The sequence below is a fragment of the Toxorhynchites rutilus genome, chromosome 3 (assembly GCF_029784135.1).
Source record: "Toxorhynchites rutilus septentrionalis strain SRP chromosome 3, ASM2978413v1, whole genome shotgun sequence".
Taxonomy (NCBI): domain Eukaryota; kingdom Metazoa; phylum Arthropoda; class Insecta; order Diptera; family Culicidae; genus Toxorhynchites; species Toxorhynchites rutilus.
In genome coordinates, this window is record NC_073746.1 from 266,649,001 (window position 1) to 266,673,390 (window position 24,390).

At 36.5% G+C, this 24,390-nt stretch overlaps 1 pseudogene; it reads left to right on the forward strand.

Moving 5' to 3' along the window:
• The first annotated feature begins 23,744 nt into the window (after nt 1-23,744).
• On the forward strand, nt 23,745-23,821 carry LOC129780843 (U4 spliceosomal RNA; annotated as a pseudogene).
• The last annotated feature ends 569 nt before the right edge of the window (nt 23,822-24,390 follow it).

The window sequence follows — 24,390 nt, forward strand, 5'->3', positions numbered from 1 at the left end:
TCTCAAACGCCTCATAACGCCAATACTCTTTATTGGCCGTTCGATAATTCGGAAGGAATTCCGAGCGGACAACATCGTATTAAAAATCGCCGAGCAGGTTCAGATTGCGCTCAAAATCAACATTAAGGCCACTTAGAGTAATACCAACTTATTTTTTTTTTAAATAGAAAAAGTCCAGGTGGTAAATTACTAATTCCCGGTATATATTTCACAGAATTTACTGTGACTTTGAGAATGTCAAGATCAACTGTACGATAAGTAAAATTTTTCATCTTGATTTAGAGTTCTATCCCAACAGAGTCATGTTAACAAACAAATGAACTAATGGACATAATCATGCCAGCCGCAAGAAGCTTAGTGAAAGAATGCTGCAGACAATCCCTCTACATACATTTTTCATTTTTCGTGCTTGTTTTCGGACCGATTGCTTTCATAAAAAGCGTGGATTATGGAACCCCGACGCTCATTATGATGATTGAAAATGGGGTCTCAGGAGGAAACTTTGAAATCGAGAAGTCCGTTTTGAACTATCCTGTATAAGACATCAGTTAAACCGCTAATCAAGTTGTCAGAAAGCTACCGATCTGGCAAGGAATTTAGAGTTATGGACAGAAATCGAGGTGAACTCGAAGATGTTCACGCAAAAGTGCCTCTTTTCCTTTAGGGGGACCAAGGACGAAGTTACTCTAGGAAAGTAAGTAGTGGTAATGGAGCCAAATTGGTCATGGGGGCAAAGTGGTCACCTGCTTGTTTGGTAGTATAACTATTGACTATAGATGCCGTATTGATAGTCACCTTATGTTTGGAGAATTTAATTACTTTTGAGTCACCCAGTACTTCACTGCCGCAATCTCGCAAAGTGACGCAAGCGCCAAAATTGACATTTTACTGTTTTTGTTATAGATCGATAAAGAATACCAAATGCTTTAAAACAACTGCGGAGTTTTACAGAAATGTAAAAAAATGACCTCGTAAAAGCCTAAAAACGGAGTGGCGCAAGCGCCATTTCCACTGTGATGTAGCGCAAGCGCCATTTTCCCTATGGTGTGTCGTAATTTGATAGTGATGCGAAGTAATTTTTTTATCTAATCTGATAGCATAGAATGGATTAGCAGGGACAGCAAACTTCACATAGCAACATCTTCCGTAATAAACGTTTAGCATAAAGAAAATCACTTTTCCGAAAAGCTCTTCATGCCAAACATTTTAATTCAAAACACTCCATCCCCATGCAGTGCTACATTTATAATAGCAATTTTGTTCCAGAACTACAAATCATGTACTTTGCTCTGTTTATAAATCTCGTCAAATATTTAAATTCATAAAATCAAACTCATCTTAAAGGAAAAAATTATCCTTGATCGATCACATATTGAACATAAAAATTGAAACTAATGAGTTTAAACTCATCAATTTCATTGTTGATTACCAGAATTGATGTCTTTCGATGGCAATGATGTCTTCTATCCTCAGGTATCAAGCGATAAAGCTTCTTGACGCTGTTTACTTTCTCACCTGCTCATTTCTCTTTCAGATGGATTGAAGCTGAGTGTTGATTGAAGGGTAAATGTCGGATTTGGTGAAAAGCTGCACTTTTCTAAATCCTCCATCGAAACGCATTTTGTAACAAAACTCAAAAAATCCTCGCATAAACTGTATCTACTTTACATCGGATGATTTTGGACGGCATTATTTTATGTTTTCAATGTTTTCAGTTGCATTTTGGATTGGAAAAAAATGGTGCTGTCTATAATTGTTACAATCGGGTTCTCAACTATGTTAGCCTGTTCAACGCATGTTACAAAGTCGGAAAATGTGTAGAACTTTTCTCCCTGATGGCTTCTCATGCTCCGCTCAACGGCGGCATTTTGGAGAAAATAATTGGAAACAGATTCTCGCATACTTTTATGGATGAACGCCAATCGGTTGAGGAAACAGTGATTGAAATTTGCAGTTTCCACAAGAAACTGGCGTTGATAACATAGCTTAAATACAACGGCATTTTTTCAAAAATCAAGCCGATAGCAATGTTTTTCCATCAAGTGCACACAATTTGTACAGATCAGATTTTCGTAATGTACGCGTAAGCTGATTATACATGCAATTTTACGAAAAGTCCCGTACTGAAAATTTGTCCACTGGCGCTTGCGTCACTTAGCAAGATTACGGCAGTTCAGTGAAGCTGTCGCATGTCAAAATATAAATAAAAACTGAAATTACTCTCTCGATAGCCATTCAACCGTAGTTCTATGCGCATGGTATCTAAGAAATTTCTCGTGAAATTTAGTTTATTCAATCTGATATGTTGGACAGATCATCAGTTTGGACGACTGTTCACATATTCTAGGAGAGGTGAACATATATTCTGTTTAATCTCGGCGATTAATTTGCATAGAAATTATTTTCATGTTTGGGTTCAAAGTGGTCATAGATGAATAACGACTTACAATGTTCTGTTTACTAAAGCTGATATACCGCATCACATTCTGCTTTTGAGAAGGATCCTTTTATAGCTTTGACCCTGGATAAATATGCCACTCCAAAAAAACCAAGCCTCATTATGCGAAACGTTATGTGTTTCTTACTACGTTTTTGTATGCAAGAGAAAATTTGAATTTGAAATGAAATTGCCTTTTACATGATTTATAGTAGTTTGATAGTATATTTTTACGAAATCACATGTTTTAAAGGATTATAAAATACACCTTATATTTGTGTCAGTGCGCCCCTCATTTGAGCTAACTTTTAATCGATCACCAGATGATTATTTGGCACGTATTCAGACCTTTTCTGGATTACAACACTTATAAATATTGTAAACATCATGCTTGCTCACCATTTGTATCGGATTTAAATAGCTAAACTATTAAATTAACGCATTTTGATGAACTCAATTATGATCATGAGTTGTCCAATTCAATAATGTTGTTTTGTCCACATGATTTCTATGGCAACCGCTTGGCGCGCTGCAGTTTGTTTATGTTTGTTTATGGTGTGCTTCGTGCATAGCAGAAGTATGGTTTTTCTGTGTTGATTGTGTTGAAGTGAACACTTCTAAAATGCCCAATTACTCAAGCAATGATAAATGCAACATCTAATTGTGAATTCGAATGTTTTCATTCAAAAATGGAGATTTCTAAAACCGGACAAACCATGATCATTTTTTTGGGCAAACCATGATCAGAGGTGGTCAAACCATGATCATAATTCTTCTTTAAGGAAAATCGTTAAAAAACATAAAAATTTGAATAATTTCAACACCTTATGGTAGTATTAGCAACTAGAGACTTGGGGCTTTTCAACAAACCCAAATTCGTATCGATTATGTGTGATTTTCATGAAGAAAAATCGATTTGCATTTACTAGTTGCGTAAAAACACCCCAAATTGGACAAACCAAGATCATTTACCCTACTATAACAAATATGATTTGAACAAATTTGGACGAAAAAAACGTATAAATCTATCCCATTTAGCTTGATATGGGCGGGTGGCCACTTTGCCCCCACTAGGTGATCACTTTACCTCCAAGCAAAAAAAAGGTTCGATTTTTCACCTTTTTCCTAATGATGAAAAGTATACTATTTCGAATTTTTATAGTAGAAGCCGTTTGCTATCTTGAAGAACAATGAGTTGAACTATAATATTTTTCGAGAATCGGGAATTAAATCGGTATGTGGGCACTGGAAATGGGCATATTCCTTAGGGTGACCACTAAGCCCCAACTTCCCCTACCATTTCATGAGAAAAACACCTGCTGCGACAGCAAATAACTCTTATGAATCAATAAACAACGTAAAATAATGGTAACAGCTTCTCAAGAATGGTTATTTTATCAGATATTTAAAAAAATCGTGCCATACTGTGTACCTTGCAACAATAACTCGGATGCGTGAAAATGACTCCGCCCTTCTATTAAGAACACAACATACATTCGCTTGTTTAGGAAACAAATCAAAAATTAATTCAAAGTATAAAGCGATTAGGACTAGTGATGAAGCGGATAGTAGTTTGGTCGGATACCGGATAACAGATATCCGGCAAGCTTTGAGGCTGCCGGATATTTGGCTTTTTATTTGCGAATACGAAACTGGGAGAATGCATGTGTTCATGAAGCAAATGAATACATAAATAAACACATTTTTACATCAAAATAATGAACCAGGATTAAATTTTCCGTATAGAATTAATACCCCTTAATAGAGTATCAAGTTTTCTGCAATGAATATTAAACAGATTTTAAGGATTTAATAACAGAAAAGTTTACAATGATAATTTTTATGTGGATGTTTTGAAATAATTTTATTACTAATCGAGAAATAATAAGTACTACGAATTCAAATAAGCAAGGAACACCAATCCATTATTTTCATTCAAGATTACAAAACTTGGAACTATCTCAGGGATGATAATCTGAGAGAGGGTACATTTATCTCACTACAAATCAAATTAAACAAAGCAAAAGAGGAAACTGAATTAAATTGAAACTGAATTTCAACAACAAACGAAAATGATAGTCAGCGTCGCGTTCAGGAAAAAAAAGTTCCATTGCTAACGAAATCGACTGTTATGCGAAAATATTTCGATCGATTGCAATCACGTTCCTTACGTTTGATTAAACGTTAAACTCTAAGTAGTACCCCCAATCGACAAAGTTTGCTAAAGTTTATCATTCAATTCCTTGCAGTAGTATTTACAGTGAAAGACTGTTCTCTGAAGCTGACCTGACGTACGAAGTAAAGCGTAATTAGTCAGTTAAAAAAATTATAATTAAATTATAGTGTTAGTGAATTAAACTTAATATTAATTTAGATTAGAAAAAAACATAAGATTTATCTTGTATTAATGAGAAATTATTGATTTTTTTTGTAATATCCGCATCCGACAGGAAAGTAGCTCACTTTTTTTTTATCCAGAATCTCTCAGGAGATAACAGATGATCATATTTGATGAAAAAAATCATTCTACGCATATGTTCAAATTCCAACAATTACAGAGTTATAAAACTTTTTTTCTTCTACGGACTCTGTTGCCTCAAACTGACTCTACATTAAAAAGTGCGCCAACTTAAAAGTTAGTTATTTTTAATGTGTTATTATTAATTTTATCCTAAAAATTCATATTAAACCTGATTGTTTCTATTAATTAATTTAAAGCTCTCTAACCGCTCTACAATTTGTTCTTTGACTTCGAATGCGAGAAGTTCTTAGTTTCGCTGCAGTATCGATATGAACAATTCCTGGCGAAAATTCAAGCAAAATCTTCAAAAATCACATTTTCTACCGCACTGTACATATAACAGCCACTTGAATTCCACTTTAACGTTGGAAGGTTGCCTTTTTGCTTAAAGTAAGTCGTATTTGAAATGTAAAAAAATAATATTTTTTAAAAACTGTATATAATCGAGTCCAAAATTGTATATAATCGAATCATATATAATCGAGTCCGACCTGTATCCGTATTAACTCTAATTACGAACCAACACCGGCAATGTTCCGAACAAGAATAATATCGACAAGGCTACGAAGAAGAAAAAAAAATGTTTTAAAATGTTCCCATATTTCTGTTACAGCATAAATAATTAATGGTTCCGGATTCTTTCTACCGATTCAATTCATACTACCCGTTTGAAGGATATTAAATTCATATAATAGGGCAACCATCTGGAGTATTAAAAGAGAACTTTAAGAATTTCAAAAGCAATTGTTCCCCACAATCACAGTCCTAGGTGAAACTTCCGTCCGTGCCTCTAGGCAAAGAACCCTCTACTTTTTTAAACCTTTTATATTGTGCAGATAATTTGTTTTTTTAATATATTTTAAATTTTTAATATTTAATAATTTGGTTGCCATATAAATGAGTCTATCCGTCGAAAGACGATTTTGCATGTATTGAATATTCTTGAGCACCACAAAAGAGGACAAAAAATAATTTAATAGGATGAGCCGATACGTAAAAAATTAAATATAAAACTCGGTCCTCTATGATCAACAACGCTGAAACCGAATATCCATAGCGACATGATAATACTTTGAGTTTGAAGATTCTTGAAATGTGTAATCCATCATGAGCTGTTTTTGAATGATGGAGTATCATGCATTAAAAAGGTAAGTTTCTTCGGTTTTACAACAGATGACGTAACTTGATAATTTTCCCAGTGACACAAATTTCCACACATTCGTTGAAAAGATACTGTCATTGCGCGTCTTTTTCATCAACATAGTTTTTTCCACTTCGAATATGTCGAAGTTCGTACCAAGGAGAGTGTTTTTGCGGGGAGTGTTACTTCATTACTTCAATATGAAGAAAAAAGCTTCGGAAAGCCATCGCATTTTGGTGGAAGTCTATTATGACCATGTTCCAACTGAGCGAACGTGTCAGACGTGGTTTGCACGGTTTAAAAGTGGTAATTTTGACTTGGAAGACGAAAAACGTTCCGGACCGCCAAAAATATTTGAAGATGAAGAATTTGTAGCCTTTACTCGATCAAGATCCGTCACAAACGCAACAAGAACTTGCAGATACACTTGGAGTAGCTCAGCAAACCATATCCGATCGTTTGAAAGAAATGGGAATGATCCGAAAGATAGGACATTGGGTGCCGTATGAATTGAAGCCACGAGACGTCGAATGCCGCTTTTTCACGTGCGAACAACTGCTCCAACGCAGCAATTCCAAATTAAATCGACAAATGACAAAACATGAGTATTTTTGATTCGAATGAAAGTGTGTATTCCGTTTGGGTTAGAGGAAATATGAGTTTTCCACAGCAGTTGGGAATTTTTTGACTCGAGCGTTACTTTTGAAAAGGGTGTATCGATTTGAGTAAGAGAAATCTTTGATAATTTATGTCTCAAAAACTCTGAGTCGTATCGAAATAGTGTCTTAGAAAGAGTTATAGAGTATTGATGATTGAATATGAAAAAAATGTACACTGAGAAAAAAAATTAGTACTCTTTTTTTATTTACAAAATAAAAATTCAGTTTGCAATATCCAGAATACATATTTTTTAATTTTTTTCAATTTTTTTCATACAAAATAGAAGTCATGCAGAAAATTTATCAGTGAACATTTTTTTAATATTCAACCATCAATACTCTATAACTCTTTCTAAGACATTATTTCGGTACGACTCATAGTTTTTGAGATATAAATTATCAAAGATTTCTCTTACTCAAATCGATACGCCCTTTTCAAAAGTTACGCTTGAGTCAGAATATTCCCAATTGCTGTGGAAAACTCATATTTCCTCCAAGCCAAACGGAACACACACTTTCATTGGAATCAAAAATACAAGTTTTTAAAATCAGCATTTTTAGGACGATTTGATTTGGAATTGCTGAACGGCATAAAATAAAGGGTTTTTTTGCATCTACAGCATAAAAGAAAGGGTTACTGGCGATGAAAAGTGAGTCCATTACGAAAATGCTAAACGTCGGGCAACGTATGGATACCCCGGCCATGCATCGACGGCCGCGCGATATATTCACGGCCAGAAGGTTATGCTGTCTATTTGGTGGGACCAACTGGGTGTGGTGTACTATGAGCTGCCAAAACCGAATGAAACCATTACGGGGGACCTCTACCGACGGCAATCAATGCGTTTGAGCCGTGCACTGAAGGAAAATGGCCACAACACGAGCAAAGATACGATAAAGTTATTTTGCAGCATGACAATGCTCGGCCGCATGTCGCGAACCCAGTTAAAACATACTTGAAAACGATGAAATGGAAGGTCCTATCCCACCTGCCGTATTCTTAAGACATTGCTCTGTCCGATTACTACCTTTTTCGATCGTTGCGATCGTTGCGTTTCCATGGCCTGATTGATCAGCACTTCTCCAATTTTCATGAAGTCAAAAATTGGATCGACTCGTGGTTAGCCGACAAACTTGCCGATTATTTCCACAAAGGGATCCGTGAATGGCCAGAAAGATGGAACAAAGTTGTGATTAGCGATGGGCAATACTTTGAATATTAAATTTGTAACCATTTTTGCAGAAAAAAGCATTAATTTTTGGAAAAAAAAAACAAGAAACTTACCGGTACTCTTATTAGTTTTCTAAGCTTTTCATCATATGAAATATTTGCTATAATATGGACAGTTTATCGTGAACTGTTCGTCCAATCGTCTTTCAGTCATAACGAGAGTTTTCAAAAATCGAAACTCATATCGAAAAACCTCTTGTTATTTCTGAAGAACAACGAATAACTTATCAAAAGAAAGCATTCTCGTAAATGATTCGATTGGAATACAAACGGATACGGTTGCATTTAGGAAATTTCTCACTATGAACATAATAATGTTTATAGTGAGAAATTTCCTAAATGCAACCGTATCCGTTCTTGAAACTAGCTGACTCGGCAAACTTCGTCCCGCCAAAATTTGTTTTTGTTATCAATACCTGCAACATTCACGTTTTCTTACTATGAGCAAGTTCATGGGTTTAATCACAGAACTGATCATTGATTGATCTTCTAGTCGATCCCATTGAATTTAACTTTTGCTATAAAATTCCTAGTATTTCTAACAAAACTCATAATTATAATATCAGATTATTTTCAGACACAATTCTCGTTCAAGATTTTTCAATCACTTGCAAATAACATTCTCCGTTACATGGAATAAATGTTTCATACAGAAAGTATGATAAAATAAAGACAGCCCTAAATCGGACAATACCTTCCTCGAGTTCTGCTCTTATCAACACATTCGGCGATACTTTTTTCTTGGTATAGATAGAAGAAGATATAGGAGTACGTTTCATCGTGCGTAGAACATATGGGAATTTAATTTTCCGAATTTTTCCTTTTTCCTTCAGAGTTTTCAGAAAACTTTCAATTGTCATGTTTGGTTGGAATATTTTTGGTTGAAATATGTGTAATAATTTTTATTTGACCCCCTCTCCATTCCAGAGGAGGGAGGGGTGTCATACCATCATAGAAACATTTCTCATACCCAAAAACCCTTAAATCCCAAATTGTGCTTGATTAGTTCTCGAGTTATGCAGAAGTTTGTGTTTGTGTGCCCCCTGTAATTTGTGTTTCATTTGTATGGCAGCCCCCCTTTAGATTTATTTATTTATTTATTTATTTATTTAACCAGAATACATGACATAAGACATTTGTCTTTTAAAGTGTCACTAACGCAGCAAAATTGTTCACACAATGACTAGCAACCATTACTACATATTATTCAACTTAAATCTAATCTATTGATTGAAAAATGATAAGCAGCCATTTTTGAACATTACTTCATGTTTAATACGTCTCAAATTGGAAGGTAAACTATTCCAGTTCACCACACTCCTCACTATAAATGAATTGCCGTACATAGCTGTACTATGGATAGGTACCACAAGGTTGCAGGTCCGCTGACTTCGAGAAAGATGTAGTTTGGAGAACAAGTAGGAAGGTCTCTGGCGATTCAATATCCTGAATAGAAACAAACAAGCACGCATGTTGTAGAAGTTACGGAAGGGGCAACCAATTAGGTCTTTTTGCAAATGGCGCACTGTAGCCATACGATTTAAACTGAACACGTATCTCACACAATCGTTCAATGCCACTTCTAGCTTTGATCTCATCGCAGAACTCATGTTAAAGTGTATTACATCTCCATATATAAAATGCGGCAGTATTAACGTTTTAAACAGCTTCATTTTGATGTTTTGCGGAAAATCAGCAGTCGTTGTTCTCAGACTACGAAGGCAAGAATAAATTTTGCCACACTGCAACGAAACAGTTTTTTCCCATCCAAGTTTGCTCTGATAGATGACACCAAGATTATTTGCATGATTACTGAAGTCCAAGTCAGTTCCCTCAATATTCACTCTTGGTAATCCGTCGAGGAAACGAATATTTCCGAACATCAAAGCTTTCGTCTTCGTAGGATTTACTTGAAGTGTGTTCTCTCTTGCCCAATGAATTACTCGTTCTAGATCACGGTTAGTACAGAGTATTAATTGCTCAGCTGACATGCTAGGCTGTATACAGAATAATTGAACGTCATCGGCAAACATTTGCACACGGCAATATCTGAGCACATTGGAGAGGTCATCAATATAGATCGAGAACAATAAGGGTCCAAGTACAGACCCCTGTAGCACGCCAGAGGTGACCCGCAGGCTATGTGAATGAGCATCTCCACAATAGACAGTTTGAGATCTATCTGTAAGGTATGATTGTATCAGCGAAATAGCATTCTGGTGAAAACAAAATTTAGTGCGAAGCTTCATACATAAACGTCGATGAGAGATGGTATCGAATGCTTTCGAGAAATCAAGAAGAACTAGGACAGCATTCTGCTTCTTGTCTACTGCAATTGCAATGTCATCATAGACTCTTACCAGAGCTGTTTTCACACCTTGATGTCTTCTGAAACCCGCTTGCTGCTCTGAAAGTAAGTTGTGTCGATCCAAGTATGAAGTGATCTGTACTTTAATAAGCTTTTCAAGTGCTTTTGATAAGCCACAGAGTAGGCTTATTGGTCTCAGATTATCAATGGAACGTAAATTTTTCTTTTTCTGCAAGGGAATCACTTTTGCATTTTTCCACTGTGTAGGAAACGATGACGTTTCAATGACTCTGTTGAACAAGTAGGTGATTTGATTGATTACGAGTGGCGTGATAATTTTCAAAAATTTAGTTGAGATGCCGTCAGACCCAGACGAATTTGATTTGATTTCGAAAATAGCATTAACAACTTCATAATCATGCACTTTCTGAAACGAAAAACCTTCTCCAGCGTCGAAGGTCGTCCAAGGTTGCACATCGGTGCCATCATCTCTGGTGAAATGACTAGCAAAAAAATTATTAACTTCATCCGGATCAAGGCTCGCGCAAGGCTTCTGTGATTTATTCTTTCCTCCGATGCCTAAGCCACTTAGCTTCCTCCAAAAATCTCCCGACGAAGTAGATGATCTAAAGTACTGGTTCAGCCTATCCTGCTTTGCTCGCCGAAAGAGTGTCGTGACTCTGTTCCTCAGCATCTTGAACACATTTCTTTTCGCATCTGTCTGTCTGTCTGTCTGGGTGGAGTGTCTAACTACCATAGAAACATTTATTGCACCCTAAAACTTCAATATGCCTAGTTTGGTTTCATTTGCTTGATTAATTCTCGAGTACTATCCCGGCCCCAAAAACCCCTACATACCAATTTTCGTGTTGATCGGTTCAGTAGTTTCCGAGTCCATAAGAATCAGACAGGCAGACAGACAGAAATCCATTTTTATATATATAGATGATTCCTGCATGAATATTGCATCCCCGAAATACGTCTATTCTGGCAAATAGTTGACTGAAGCTTGACCTAAATAAATTACCTTGTAGGAATTTCTCCATTCTGGAAATGTGATCAAATTTTAAGCAGGATTCACATACCAAAAATTATATGATGCGAAAAAACAATCGTTTTGGAGTTACTCTAAATTTTGTGTTAATTTCTCATTCGTTTTTTAGTGCAATGTTTTTTTATTTCCTACAACTCGGTTTTAGAAAAATTTTGGCAATGTTTGCAACGTTTATTCCAAATCAGAAATAATTGAACATAATTTTGCATATTTTCAGGCCAAATTGACTGATTGATTGACGATGGATGTAAATTTGGAATACTGTTCGTTAAACTTCCTCGATATATCTACTTCAATATTCGCTGCTTTGAATTTTCTGTATTTCCTTCCGTTACTGACCCAAACACGTTGTTGAGTTCAACCTTTCCAAAGAGATCGAGAGCGGATCCAAAACGCGCATGTCTCTCATTTGCAATGCATTTTGTTCAACCGGTTTGGAGGTGCTGCTCTGTGTGTTTGGAAACGCTCGACGAATTATTCGGTTCTAGAAACACACGGAAGTGAGCCAGAGAAGAGTGAAAAGCAACGGCGCTACAGTTTTACAATCATGAAGAAACGATTATATAACTTTGTGAAGGTTGACTTCACAAAAAGGTGTTAAGTTATATTAGAGTTCTGTTATAAACAAATATCAAACATCTCATGTCGGGATGTCTTCATCATCGTTGGCAACCTTTCATCCCAATACAAACAACCAACTAGGATCTTATGAACGCTACTGCCGTTCATACGATCGGTACATAATAAAAAGTCACCGGAAAATATGAATATCTTCTTCACAACACCGACAAAGATGTAGAAACCTTGGTCTATTTCTGTCGTAGATTTTTTTTTTCATTATACTCACATTTCTTTTTCGTTGAGAGAATAATTTTCGTACACAATGACATCTGTGATAACAAATCTGAATTGCGTAGTAGTTTATAAGAATCCTTCAATATAAACATTCTTACGGATTCTGTTTTCCTACCCATTCATAACATCAAGAGTCACAGTCCTAATTGTTTCTCACAAATATTCACGAAGAGTAATCTAAAATAACACGAGGCTGTTTTTGAAAGCATAAATGCGTTAGTGTTTACCTAGTCCACTCAACAACACGCAAAACTAAGTTCGTGCAGATTATCACGAACGATTAAATTTGACCTCAGATGAATATAATACAAAATTGTGATATACTTTTGTTGTAATAAATTTGAATTCACCGAAAATACAAAAAAAAATGTGCAAATTTGAAAAAAAGGTAACATCAAGATTATAAGGCGATTTGCTAGAAACACAGATACCGTTTGAAAAATAACAATTGCTTAATTACGATGTTACATGAATTCTGTTGCATTTCATAAACAGTTTCTTTGCTGGCATCAAACTCAAATGCAGCCTTTCGCAAACGCTGAGCGAATCCAATTGAAAGTCAGCGGAATGAAAGAAAAACATAATAAAACATCAGCTGCATTCACATCTGCAAATGACTCACATTGATACGGTTTGTTCCGACCGGACTCAGCAGCGACAACGAGCCACAAGCGGTTTGGTTATTTTCTTTGTTCTCAAACGGATTATTCACTCTTTCTTTCAGCCTTTTTTCTGAGATTCTATGAATTAGAGCTTGTCGGGCTGCTGCGGACGACCATCAGTTGGATACGTATATATTACACAACTTTTTCGAGTAAATGTACATCCAATAGCGGATTTTTTGCACCACACGCACCCAAAATACAAGACAAAATGTTCCGCGACTTCCCCACACTTTTTCCGACGCTGAACGGAACCTTTGTAACGTGACGGAGCGATTTCTTCACTATCTGAGCAGCAGTGCGGGTGCAAACGAACTTCGAACAGCTGATTCCTTCCCGGACGCTCGGTACAGATGTACTGAACCATCATCGTTGTCATCCTTTGCTGTGGCCTTCGGTTCACAGTTGGAGTTTCGAGAGTTGATGACCCGTTCGCGGAAAACATTATATGATGAAGAATGAGAGAGAAATAGAGAGAGAGCTGGTGAGCGTAACCGTGTATCATAAGGTTCATTGAGATAAACGGTTGGTAGAGGAAAAGAGATTGGGATAGGACGAGTGTTGAGTAAATTATTTTGCGTAGTGCTTTCGACTGACGCAAACGAAAGGTATTCCCCATAAATTGTCATGAGAAATAAACAGTGCTGTATCATACAGGGGGGAAATACTATGGGCGCGTTTTTCTTTTTTTGACGTGGGACTACGTCTAACAAGGGTATATGGGGGGGTAAAATGAAAACCTAAACACTGAACATGCAAGGAAAAATGAAAGATTCCGAATGCTTATAACTCGAATATTTCTTACTGGATCGGAAAGATGTTTGCATCAATTCAAAGGGACTATTTCTACGCTTCTATCGCAATTAATAAAATGTTATTTTTCATTAAATAAACAATTGAAAAACTGTAAAATGTTAAGCGTTATCTAAACGCCCTAACTGCCTCGTTTTGATTGGCCCAATTTACGGTTTCCCTAACACAGCCATCAAAACCAAGCAGCCTTGGGGAAATCGGAATTGCAAATACATGATAGTACAGGGTTTTCCAACTTTAAATTCCGAAAGTAAATTGAAATAAAACACACTTAGAATTCGAATTTCGATGAAACTTTTAGTTCAAATTAAAGTTTGGTTTATGCCATTATGTGTGAAATACAACATCATTTAAATGTCCACCTAGGGCTTCCTCGCACACCTTGATCCGGAACAGGTAATTTTCGATGACTTTTCGGCACATATGGGGCGGTATCTCGGTCATAACTTCACGAATGTTGTCTTTCAAATGTTCAAGAGTTTGCGGAGAGTTGGCATAGACACGGTCTTTCGCATAACCCCACAAAAAAAGTCTAGCGGATTCAAATCGCATGATCTGGACGGCCAATTGGCATCAATTGGCATGCGGCCATAGCGTTCACCATTCACAGTTAACGTCTCGTCGTCCTCTTTTTCAAAGAAATACGGCCCGATGACTCTACCAGACCATAATGCGCACCAAACAGTGACTTTTGGCGGATGCAATGGCCTCTCAACAATCACGTGTGGATTTTCTGAGTCCCATATACGGCAGACATTCAACTAACGATATGACGCTTTGGTTGACAGCTATGTCAAACGGTTGTCAGCGCAGGGCTGTATACTTTCGGAAGCCCGAAATGGAAAACCCTGTATGGGGATTTTTGTTCTCACCGCAATGTGTTCCCTAACACAGACTTCAAATCCATGGAGCGTGGGGAAATTGACACTGCAAGTACATGCAGGTCGGGGGTATTTTTGTTCCGACTGAAGTGTGTTGCCCCAACACAGATGTCTAGGGAAATTGGCTTTGCAAATAAATGCAAACTGCGAGTACTTTTGTACTCACTTGCCTTTGTGCAAATTAGAATATGTTTCTTTAACACGGTCTCCTAAACTCAGGAACCTGGGAAAATCGTGCAGACATTAAAGGCGAATGAACTTTCAGGTTTAAATCCTCTATAGTATAAAAAGTAGCCCGGCTTGTTGATTCATGCAAGCAGGGGTACTTCTGCACCCGCATGTTTTTTTTTCACAAGAAATGTTTTCCTAACACGGATTACAAAAGCGGGTACGAACACAACGCTTCGGCTCGATTATTCAAGATTGCATTGAAAGACATGCCTTCATATCCTTTGCTCACTGATTTTCTACGCATACCATTTGATGATTAGGCAAAATGTTGATAACCATTTGCTGCGATAACGCCTATTGATTAAACAATATGCGTTCGACGTACATGTCAAAATCGAAACTGAGTGTCTGAAGTTCATTAAATCAAGCAAGTTCGCGGTTCGAGAAGTACGTACACTTGAGAGATGTAAACTTCAGAAGGAGACGTAAAATAAAATAATCGTTTGATAATTCTTCCGTTCACATATTTTGTCCTGGGCATCATACCAAACGTAAAATGACTGTCAATAACTTTACTTGTAACGAAGAACATAATCTATCACAATGCATGAATTGACCTTACATGGCATTATGTAATCTTTTTACTCACAAAGCAAATATATTGAATTCAATTGAATTCGGAAATTGTTTCATTCAATCAAAAATTTAATCAATACAAACAAATGATTGCTAAGCTAAGGTAGTCCCACGTCAACCTTGCGGTTATATCATAGATAAAACCCACCGATCATAGATAAAACCCACCGACAATAGATAAAACCCACCGAGTCTTTCACTTCCAAAATGTTTTTTAAATCCACTTATTTAGATGTTTCACAACTATATCCTGTACTAAATTGTCTCATATTTTTAATGGAAGCAATAGAATCGTCTTCTGTAGCGTACTTTTTAATGAAGAACCAGTTTTAGGCAGCAGAATCCCAAACAAACAAAAAGGTTCTATAACTCTGTCATTGTTGAAATTCGAACATATGCGTAGATTTTTTTTTTTTTTTGCATCAAATATGATCCTTTATCATCTCCCGAATAAATTCCTTCCTGAGCTTTCTGAGACGTTGGCAGTAGCAACAATAATCTTTGAAGTGGATTGTATATTGTGTCATAATCCATCAGTGCTGAACTTTTCGAGTTTTTGTAACGAACAGAACAATTTTAAATAGATAGATTATTTTTTTATCAATTAAAAAGTATTTCAAGAAAAGATAAAGCGTTTTTGGTTTGTTTTCAAAGTTTCTATAGATTTCGACAATGTATTCCCAACAACAATTCAATCAACCTGACTATTTCGCTTCCATTTGATTCATAGAAAGTTTCAGTAAAAATATTTACTACATTTACTACATTTACTACATTCTCTATCGAATGAAAAATTCTCCTTTAATTTTGAATTGAGAATATTTCATGAAATAATGAGCGCACAGCAAATCGATAGTCAAATCTGCCCATCGCAAACTTGAAAATATTTTATACAATGTCCATTTGTTGCTTTGACGAATGCATTATTTTATAACAGAGCTACAACGTTTCAAAAATCACTCAAAACTTCCGATGTCACATTTTGCTCCTCTATTTTTTTGCCCACTTCGGAATATGATCGGTCACAGGAAATGTCGGTTCATTTACACACTCGATTCACTTTTAGTCACCAACGTAATACGAAACCTTTTCCGCAAAAGTTCGGGGAATTTTCAGAGAGTACTAATAGCGTATTAAAATATTTTCAATATTTATATTTTTTCAACTGCTTATTGACCATTCTGCATTGAATGTCTAAGTAGCATTCTACGCAAAATTTCCTCATCTTTCGACAGTATTATTATTCTAAGTAGCGTGCTTTCTAAATGAGAGTCAGCTCAAAATTTGAGAGGCCCAAGAAAAGTTCAACAATATCCTTGTTGAGAGTTGATCATATGCGTAGGATTTTTCATCAAATAAGATCCTCTATCACCTCCTAAAATATTCCGAATCAGCTACCTAATTGCATGTATATTTTTATCAGAACACTGGCTCAATTGTTTTAAGATGACGACTAGTGATGCATGGATAATCTCATGCAAATGTAAATATTTATTCCTAGAAATTGATTAAATTTTACACGCAATTATGTATAAAAAATTATACATACATTATTATCCTAAGATTAACTGTTCTCGAGATGTTAAAAAATGTATAGAAAATTATATTTGATTAAAAATCATTTACGCATGTCATCAAATCTCAACCATTATGGAATCGTTTAATTTTTATAGTTTTGGTTTATGAGGATGAGGGAGGCAATGGATGTACGGAAAAAAGTCACAGGAGGGTTGTGTCCAAGACACGACCGCATAGTTGACGTAGGATTCCGTTAGGCTATCTGCTGCATGCTGACTTTGGATATGTTTGAAGAATTACATTGTTAAACTCTTCGATAATGATCTGGTTGTTAGGTTTTGTTTGTTCACTCCAACAGTGTCCATAACCGAGTGATAATGATAGAAGGATGGTGTTTAGTCATTAGATGGTGCGTATCACGTACCAAAGCCGCCCTCTGTGGTCCTGGACGAGGTGGCTCCTGTGTTATGTGTGTTATGTGTCATCAATGTAAAATAAGATAATTATCATTATCGAACACAAGTTTTCTCACCAGAAAAAAGTGTTACTTTAGTATACAGAAACTATATTTGAAATGGAAAAGGTAATTTTATTTATAATTTTTTATATTCAGAGTGTTCATTCGACCCATTTCCTTTTCGCTTTAAACCCTACGGAAAACGATGCTACATGCTACAATGCGAATTTCAATTGGGCTAACAGCACCCAATATGATATGTAGAGCATAGGTGAAATCACCTTTTCGAATATTCCTTCATTTTTCCAATTTTGCTCGTCGCATGAACTTTCCTTGGGAGAAAAAAAAACATTCATATTTCAAGTCATTTTAACACAATAGCTACCATGTACAATTTTACACTTACAGTTGTGCTAAAAGTTTTACAATACATGATCGGTCATTGATATGAAATTTCACGAAGCAACCAACATAAAAGTTCCAAATTTAAATTTTATTTATATTCTATCAAGCATAAGTTCTATTCAGTTCATTGAAACATCATACTTCAATCAACCCATCGAAAGATTCTTATTGACGTAGGACTACGTCTTTCATTTCTATACCGGGGTGTAAAATCAAAGTTTCGAAAACCAAAGCGTTACGCCGGAGACCGAGATTTTGAGCGTTAATAGCTCCTAAACAACTGAACGAAACGGTATGATAAACACTTCATTCGAAAGATAAAATGTCTACGCATTCTATACTTGTTACTTTCTGATCCAAAACCTTGTTTCAACAGGCTATTGAAATCACCAATCGGCATATAAGCGAGCGCCGCTCGGAAATCCACTCAGTTCAAATTGAACAGCGATTGGAGCATGTTGTCGCTGTTGTGGTGAAGCTCTTCGTTTATCATGAAAGCGCGGATGAACGGTGTCACCAAGAGCCTGTTTGTGCACCTTAGGCCAAAAGGGAATCCATCAGGAGGAGAGTGATGCCACAAATGGTTCCCAGGGAAGATCTCGAAGCAGCCGCTACACACACACACACACATACACGCGCGGAATTCTTTCCGTTTGGATGCCATTCAGCATCGAGAAAGATCCAGAAAATAATCTGCCAGTTCCTCTGGGAATTTAAAAATTCATTCATGTGAAAGAGTTTATTTGAATGTATTCTATCCATGTAACACTGTGACCGAATATGATTCAATCAAGTGCTATTAACAGATGGTTATCGAGTTAGCATTAACCACTGGTGGGCTTCCAGTATCGAGGAAAATGTGGAAATATCTAATCGTTACTGAAAATAATCTGCCAGTTCCTCTGGGAATTTAAAATTACATTCATGTGAAAAAGCTTATTCTAATGTTTTCTATCCATGTAACACTGTGACCAAATACATTTGGTTTTGTGATTTTTCAATCAATCGCAATCAACAGGATAGCTTCTGAAGATTATTCTTCCCTATCAGTAGGGTATTTCCGTATCCAATATTGGATTCATAAAACCTTGTGCCACCAACATAACGCTCTCGATTTCGAAGTCCCCCAAATATTCATTCATTCAGAATGAATTCAGATTCAACTTCAAACAAATGATCTCTAAATCAACGATAGTCCTACGTCACCCTTGCGGTTATACCATAGATATAACCCACTTCCTGTTTTGGAACGAAAAAACACTCGTTCATCGCTCCCAACTTATTCGCCAGCACGTATACAATCAGCAATGCCCACGCTAGTTACAATGAGCACTATCCATTTGTGCGCGTCGTTAGTTAAACTATCGACCACAAGGGTACTTACATGCTGATTTCCCCTAGACACCTTGGATTTGAAATCTCTGTTAGGGAATACATGTCGGTGGGGAAAAAATCTCCACCTACTTTCATGTATCTGCAATGCCAATTTCCCCCAGGCAGCTTGGTTTTGATGTCTCTGTTAGAGAACACATTTCGATGGAACAAAAGCTCCCCCTACTTTCATGTGTTTGTAATGCCGATTTCCCCCAAGCAGCTTGGTTCTGATGTCTCTGTTAGGGACCCGCCGCATGTGTCTTCAGTTTCGACCAATCAGAAATGGGTATTTCAGTTAGGATAAGGGTTGAGATTTTTCATTTGTTTGATAGTTAGTTTCATGACGTATATTATTTTATTCAATGTAAAAAATTGTTATGGAGTGCCGAAATTTATTGACGCAAAAATCTCATCAATCCATCATGAAATGACTGAGCAATAAGCATTTGAAATTGGACAATTTTCACGGTGCGCTCGATTTTCGATTTTCAATTTGTACCCCAATATGTTCCCGAAAGACGTAATCCTACGTCAAAAAATCATCATCGAATTTCAAAAACCGACCATGTACAATTTGTTTAGTGGCCCAAAATAAGGACCTGTGCAAAGTTTCAGCACAATCGGACATGATTTAGGGGTGCCTCAAAGCGCTTTTTGATGCCAAATGACTTAAAAATGCATGAAACGTTGAGATCTGGTGTTATCTCGAAAAAAAAAGTTAAAATAAGATTTTCGAGGATCAAAAAATTTAAACTTTGGGCGCTTTGAGGCACCCCTAAATTATGTCCGATTAGCTGAAATTTTGCACAGGTCATTTTTTGGGTTGATAAACAGAATGTAGATGGTCGGTTCTTTAAATTCGACATTATTTTTTTTTTATACATTCATTTCCTCTCAAGTCCCAAAAGGTTGATTTTTTTCGAGATAACACCAGATCTCGACGTTTAATGCATTTTTAAGTCATTTGACATAGAAAATTTTTTTTCGATTTTCCAATCTTTACTCCCCCCTTGGAAGATTTTCGAGGATCAAAAAACCACCTGCCACCCGAATGAGGATCTATGCTTACCCCGTAACTATAAAAGTTTGATCATAAGAAATAGTTTGGTCATTCACGTCAGATACTTTTATATTACAGATTTCACTGAAGAGGATCAATGATATGAGAAAAAATATATGAACGTTTGACTGGGCAACCCTCTCAGGCGGCTCAATCCGTTTATTGATAAATACAGAGAAATTCTTGAATGTGTGTTTTTTAATTTAATTTTGAATGTATAGGTGGTTGTATTCAAAAAAAATCTTCCTGTCCACGTGGGCTCAGTTTATACCCCCTCCCTCCTCTCCGTGGATAATCATGGCCTTTTTCTTACCCCCTACCCCCCCAAAAGTTGTCGACGTAATATGTGGACAGCCCCTAATCGAGTCAAAAAAAAATTTTTTTTCATCATTTTTCATGCATATAGAAAAAAGATTAAAAAAATTTTTTTTGACTGGATTATATACAGGATTTAATTATATACAGTGAAAATAAATAAGAGACTGTGGGCCTGATCACGAACGTCACTTCACGGTGAAAGATGTATTCACCGCCCTGTAGCCCTGTATATAATCGAGTCCGCGCTGTATACACAAAAATATGCTTCTGTAAAGTTTAACAGCTGGATTTCATCAGAATAATTTATGGTATGAATCAAACGGCCCTTTATTACATTAACGAATAACAGAAATCTGACATATAACATATGCAGTAGAACCCGTTTATTATGACTCCGTTTATAGTGATCAATTGCTTATTATGACGTAATTACCCACCGATGTTGGCTTTATTTAAAATTCTAAAAAATCGGATATAATGACATTCTTTACAGTGGCATGTCGCCTATTATTTTCAATTTTTAGTAAATTATGTACGGTCATAATGACCGACATTTTTTCACAAAACGCTTTGTATGATTTCCACTTATTATGACGCGTTTGTCTCCGATGTCGTTAAAAACGGATTCCACTTCAATTTAATTCACGATACATCGATACAATCGATTCATTTCTTCAGTATTCGGTACTTCTGAAATCTATTCGCAGGAATTCCCTTGATCGCAGGACCACAGCCAGTCCCGTTTTTAATTAGCCTACGCAACAATGCACATTGGTCCAGTAGATGTATTTAAGTAGAAATTAGCATTTAGAGCTCTACAGTTATTCTATAGACAAAAACTGTCTTCGACAAAGTTATTACATACGATTGAGCGCTCATTTTTATGTTATCAAAAATAGGGTGACCAAAATTGTCGACGAAATAAAAAATCTAACTTTCTTATCTTTATAGATAGAGGTAAAGATGGTTCGACAAAGTTCAAGTCCTAGTTATATGAGACATCTTTGTAGAACAAAGTTTTTTTTCTATCTCTAGAAATAACCGATATAGCTTTTTCTATGTTACGTTAGGGTCACCATGAAAAAAACAGTTTTTTGCTCTAAGTTTTATATTTCAAATTCTACATACAAACTGTCTTCGGAAGACTTTTAGAGCTTACTAATAAAAATATTTTGCGATGCAGAACTTGTCAATATCTCAACTTCACTCAAAGTTATTTATATATCCTCCCATAAAATACGCTCTCTATAATTGTTTGTCATATTTTCTGGGGTGAACATAAACAAAGTTTATTGACGGCATTTGAAAGAGCATATTTCAATCTACATGATGTGTGATTTTCAACACTATGTTATTTTTTGTGTTTGAGTAAATTGAAATTGAAATCATGAGTTTTTGGGTAAAAAAAACATCAATAACTTTAAGTAGGATTAAGATATTGACAATCGCTGCATCGCAAAATGTTGGAATTGATAAGCTCTGAAAGTCGTACGTAAGAGTTTTGATGTAGAATTTAAAATATAAAAGTTAAAACAGAAAAACCCTACCGTACAAAGATGTCTGAAATAACTAGGACTACAACATAGTCGAACTGTGTTTACCCCTATCTATAAAGATAAGAAATTTAGATTTTTTATTTCATCGAAAATTTTGGTCACCCTATTTTTGATAACATAAAAATGAGCGCTCTATCGTATGTAACAACTTTGTCGAAGACAGTTTTGACGTAGGACTACGTCTTTCATTTCTATACCGGGGTGTAAAATCAAAGTTTCGAAAACGAAAGCGTTACGCCGGAGACCGAGATTTTGAGCGTTAATAGCTCCTAAACAACTGAACGAAATGGTATGATAAACACTTCATTCGAAAGATAAAATGTTACTTTTTGATCCAAAAACTTGTTTCAATAGCCTCAAAATTGCTATCAAATCAGGCTATTGAAACCACACCAATCGGCATAAAAGCGAGTGTCGCTCGGAAATCCACTCAGTTATGATTGCGCAATGATCGAGATACCATCGGTGGAATGAATGGATGTTTCCCTAACACGGATTTCAAAACCATGGAGCCAGGGGAAATCGGCATTGCAAAATAGATACAAGCACCGGGTACTTTTGTACTCGTTTGCATTTCTGCAAATCGGAATGTTTCCATATCACAGACCTCAAAACCATGGAGCCTGGGGAAACTGGAATTGCAAATGAGATGCAATCAACGGGTACTTTTGTACTCGTTTGCGCTTTTGCAAATCGGAATGTTTCCCTTACACAGACTTCAAAACCATGGCGCCTGGGGAAATCGGCCTTGCAAAATAGATACAAGAAGCGGGTAGTAGTTTTAGTGCTCCCGTGGCCGAGTGGTTAGCGTCATAACTAACATGCCGGGTGTTCGGGTTCGATTCCCGTTCTGGTCGGGGGAATTTTTCGTCAAAGAAATTTCCTCCGACTTGCACTGTGATCACGCGTATTCTATAGAGCTTGCCACTCAGAATGCATTGCAAGGCGTGATATTTGGCATAGAAATCTCAACTAAGTACTAATAAAAATGACGCAAGTAATACTACGTTGAGACGGCGAAGTTCCTCTAGGAACGTTAGTGCCATTGAAGAAGAAGGAGAAGCGGGTAGTTTTGTACTCGTTTGCATTTCTGCAAATCGGAATTTTTCTCTACACAGACTTCGAAACCATGGAGCCTGGGGAAACTGGCATTGCAAATGAGATGCAATCAACGGGTAATGTTGGACTCGTTTGCGTTTCTTCAAATCGGAATGTATCCCTAACACGGATTTCAAAACCATGAAGCGTGGGTAAATTGGCATTGCAAATGAGATGCAAGCTGCGAGTACTTTTGTACTCTACTATACTTTGTTTGCAAACCGGAATATGTTTTCCCAACATAGATTCCGAAACCAATAAGTTGGGAAAATCGGCATTGCAGATCTTGGCAGTACTTTTATACTCCCATGTATTTTTACACTTCGGAAATGGTTTTGCTAACACGGTCTACAAAAGCGGGTACAAATGCAACGCTTTGGCTCGGTTATTCAAGACTGCATATCCCTTAATGTCACTGGCTCACTGAACCTTCGAGCATACCGTTTGATGATTAGGCAAAATGTTGATAACTATTTGCTGCGATAACCAGTACCATTTTACATGAATTGACCTAAATTAGAATTTGTTTGCAATTAAATTCGTAAATTGTTTCATTCATTCACTAGTTTAATCAATACATGCGAAAGATAGCTCTGCGCAGCGGCGATATCGTACCCAATGAGGAACATCCGAGGTGCGATTATTGCTAATTGAAAAAACACAAATGATTACTAAGCCAACGGCAGTCCTACGTCAACCTTGCAGTTATATCATAGGTATAACCCATCCATAGTTTTTGTCTAGAGAATAACTGTCGAGCTCTAAATGCTAATTCCCACTTAAATACATCTCCTGGAACATCGTGCAATGAAAAAATCCGAGGAATCTCCTAGCAATAATTTTGCGACAGATAATGCTCTGATTGAGCTACTCCTTTTGCTGCAGACTGTATAATCCAAGCAGACGAGATAATGTACATGGTCGGTTCTCTAAATTCGATTATAATTTTTTTTTCATACATTCATTGCCACTTAGACCAGTCGATTTTCGGCCAAAATATTTTTAGATATGACACCAGATCTCGACGTTTTTAAGCCATTTGGCAACGATTTTTTTTTCGGTTTTCCAAATTTCATTTCTTATAGGGGATATTTTGCTGTTCACTTTATGGTAGAGTTGATTGTCGGTTTAGGGCCATCCTTTACAACATTTCTCAAAAAGGGAACATTTCTTCTGATTAGGCCTCTGTTATTCCCTTTTACTACGCTCATGAGCCAGAATTTAAGTAATAGATT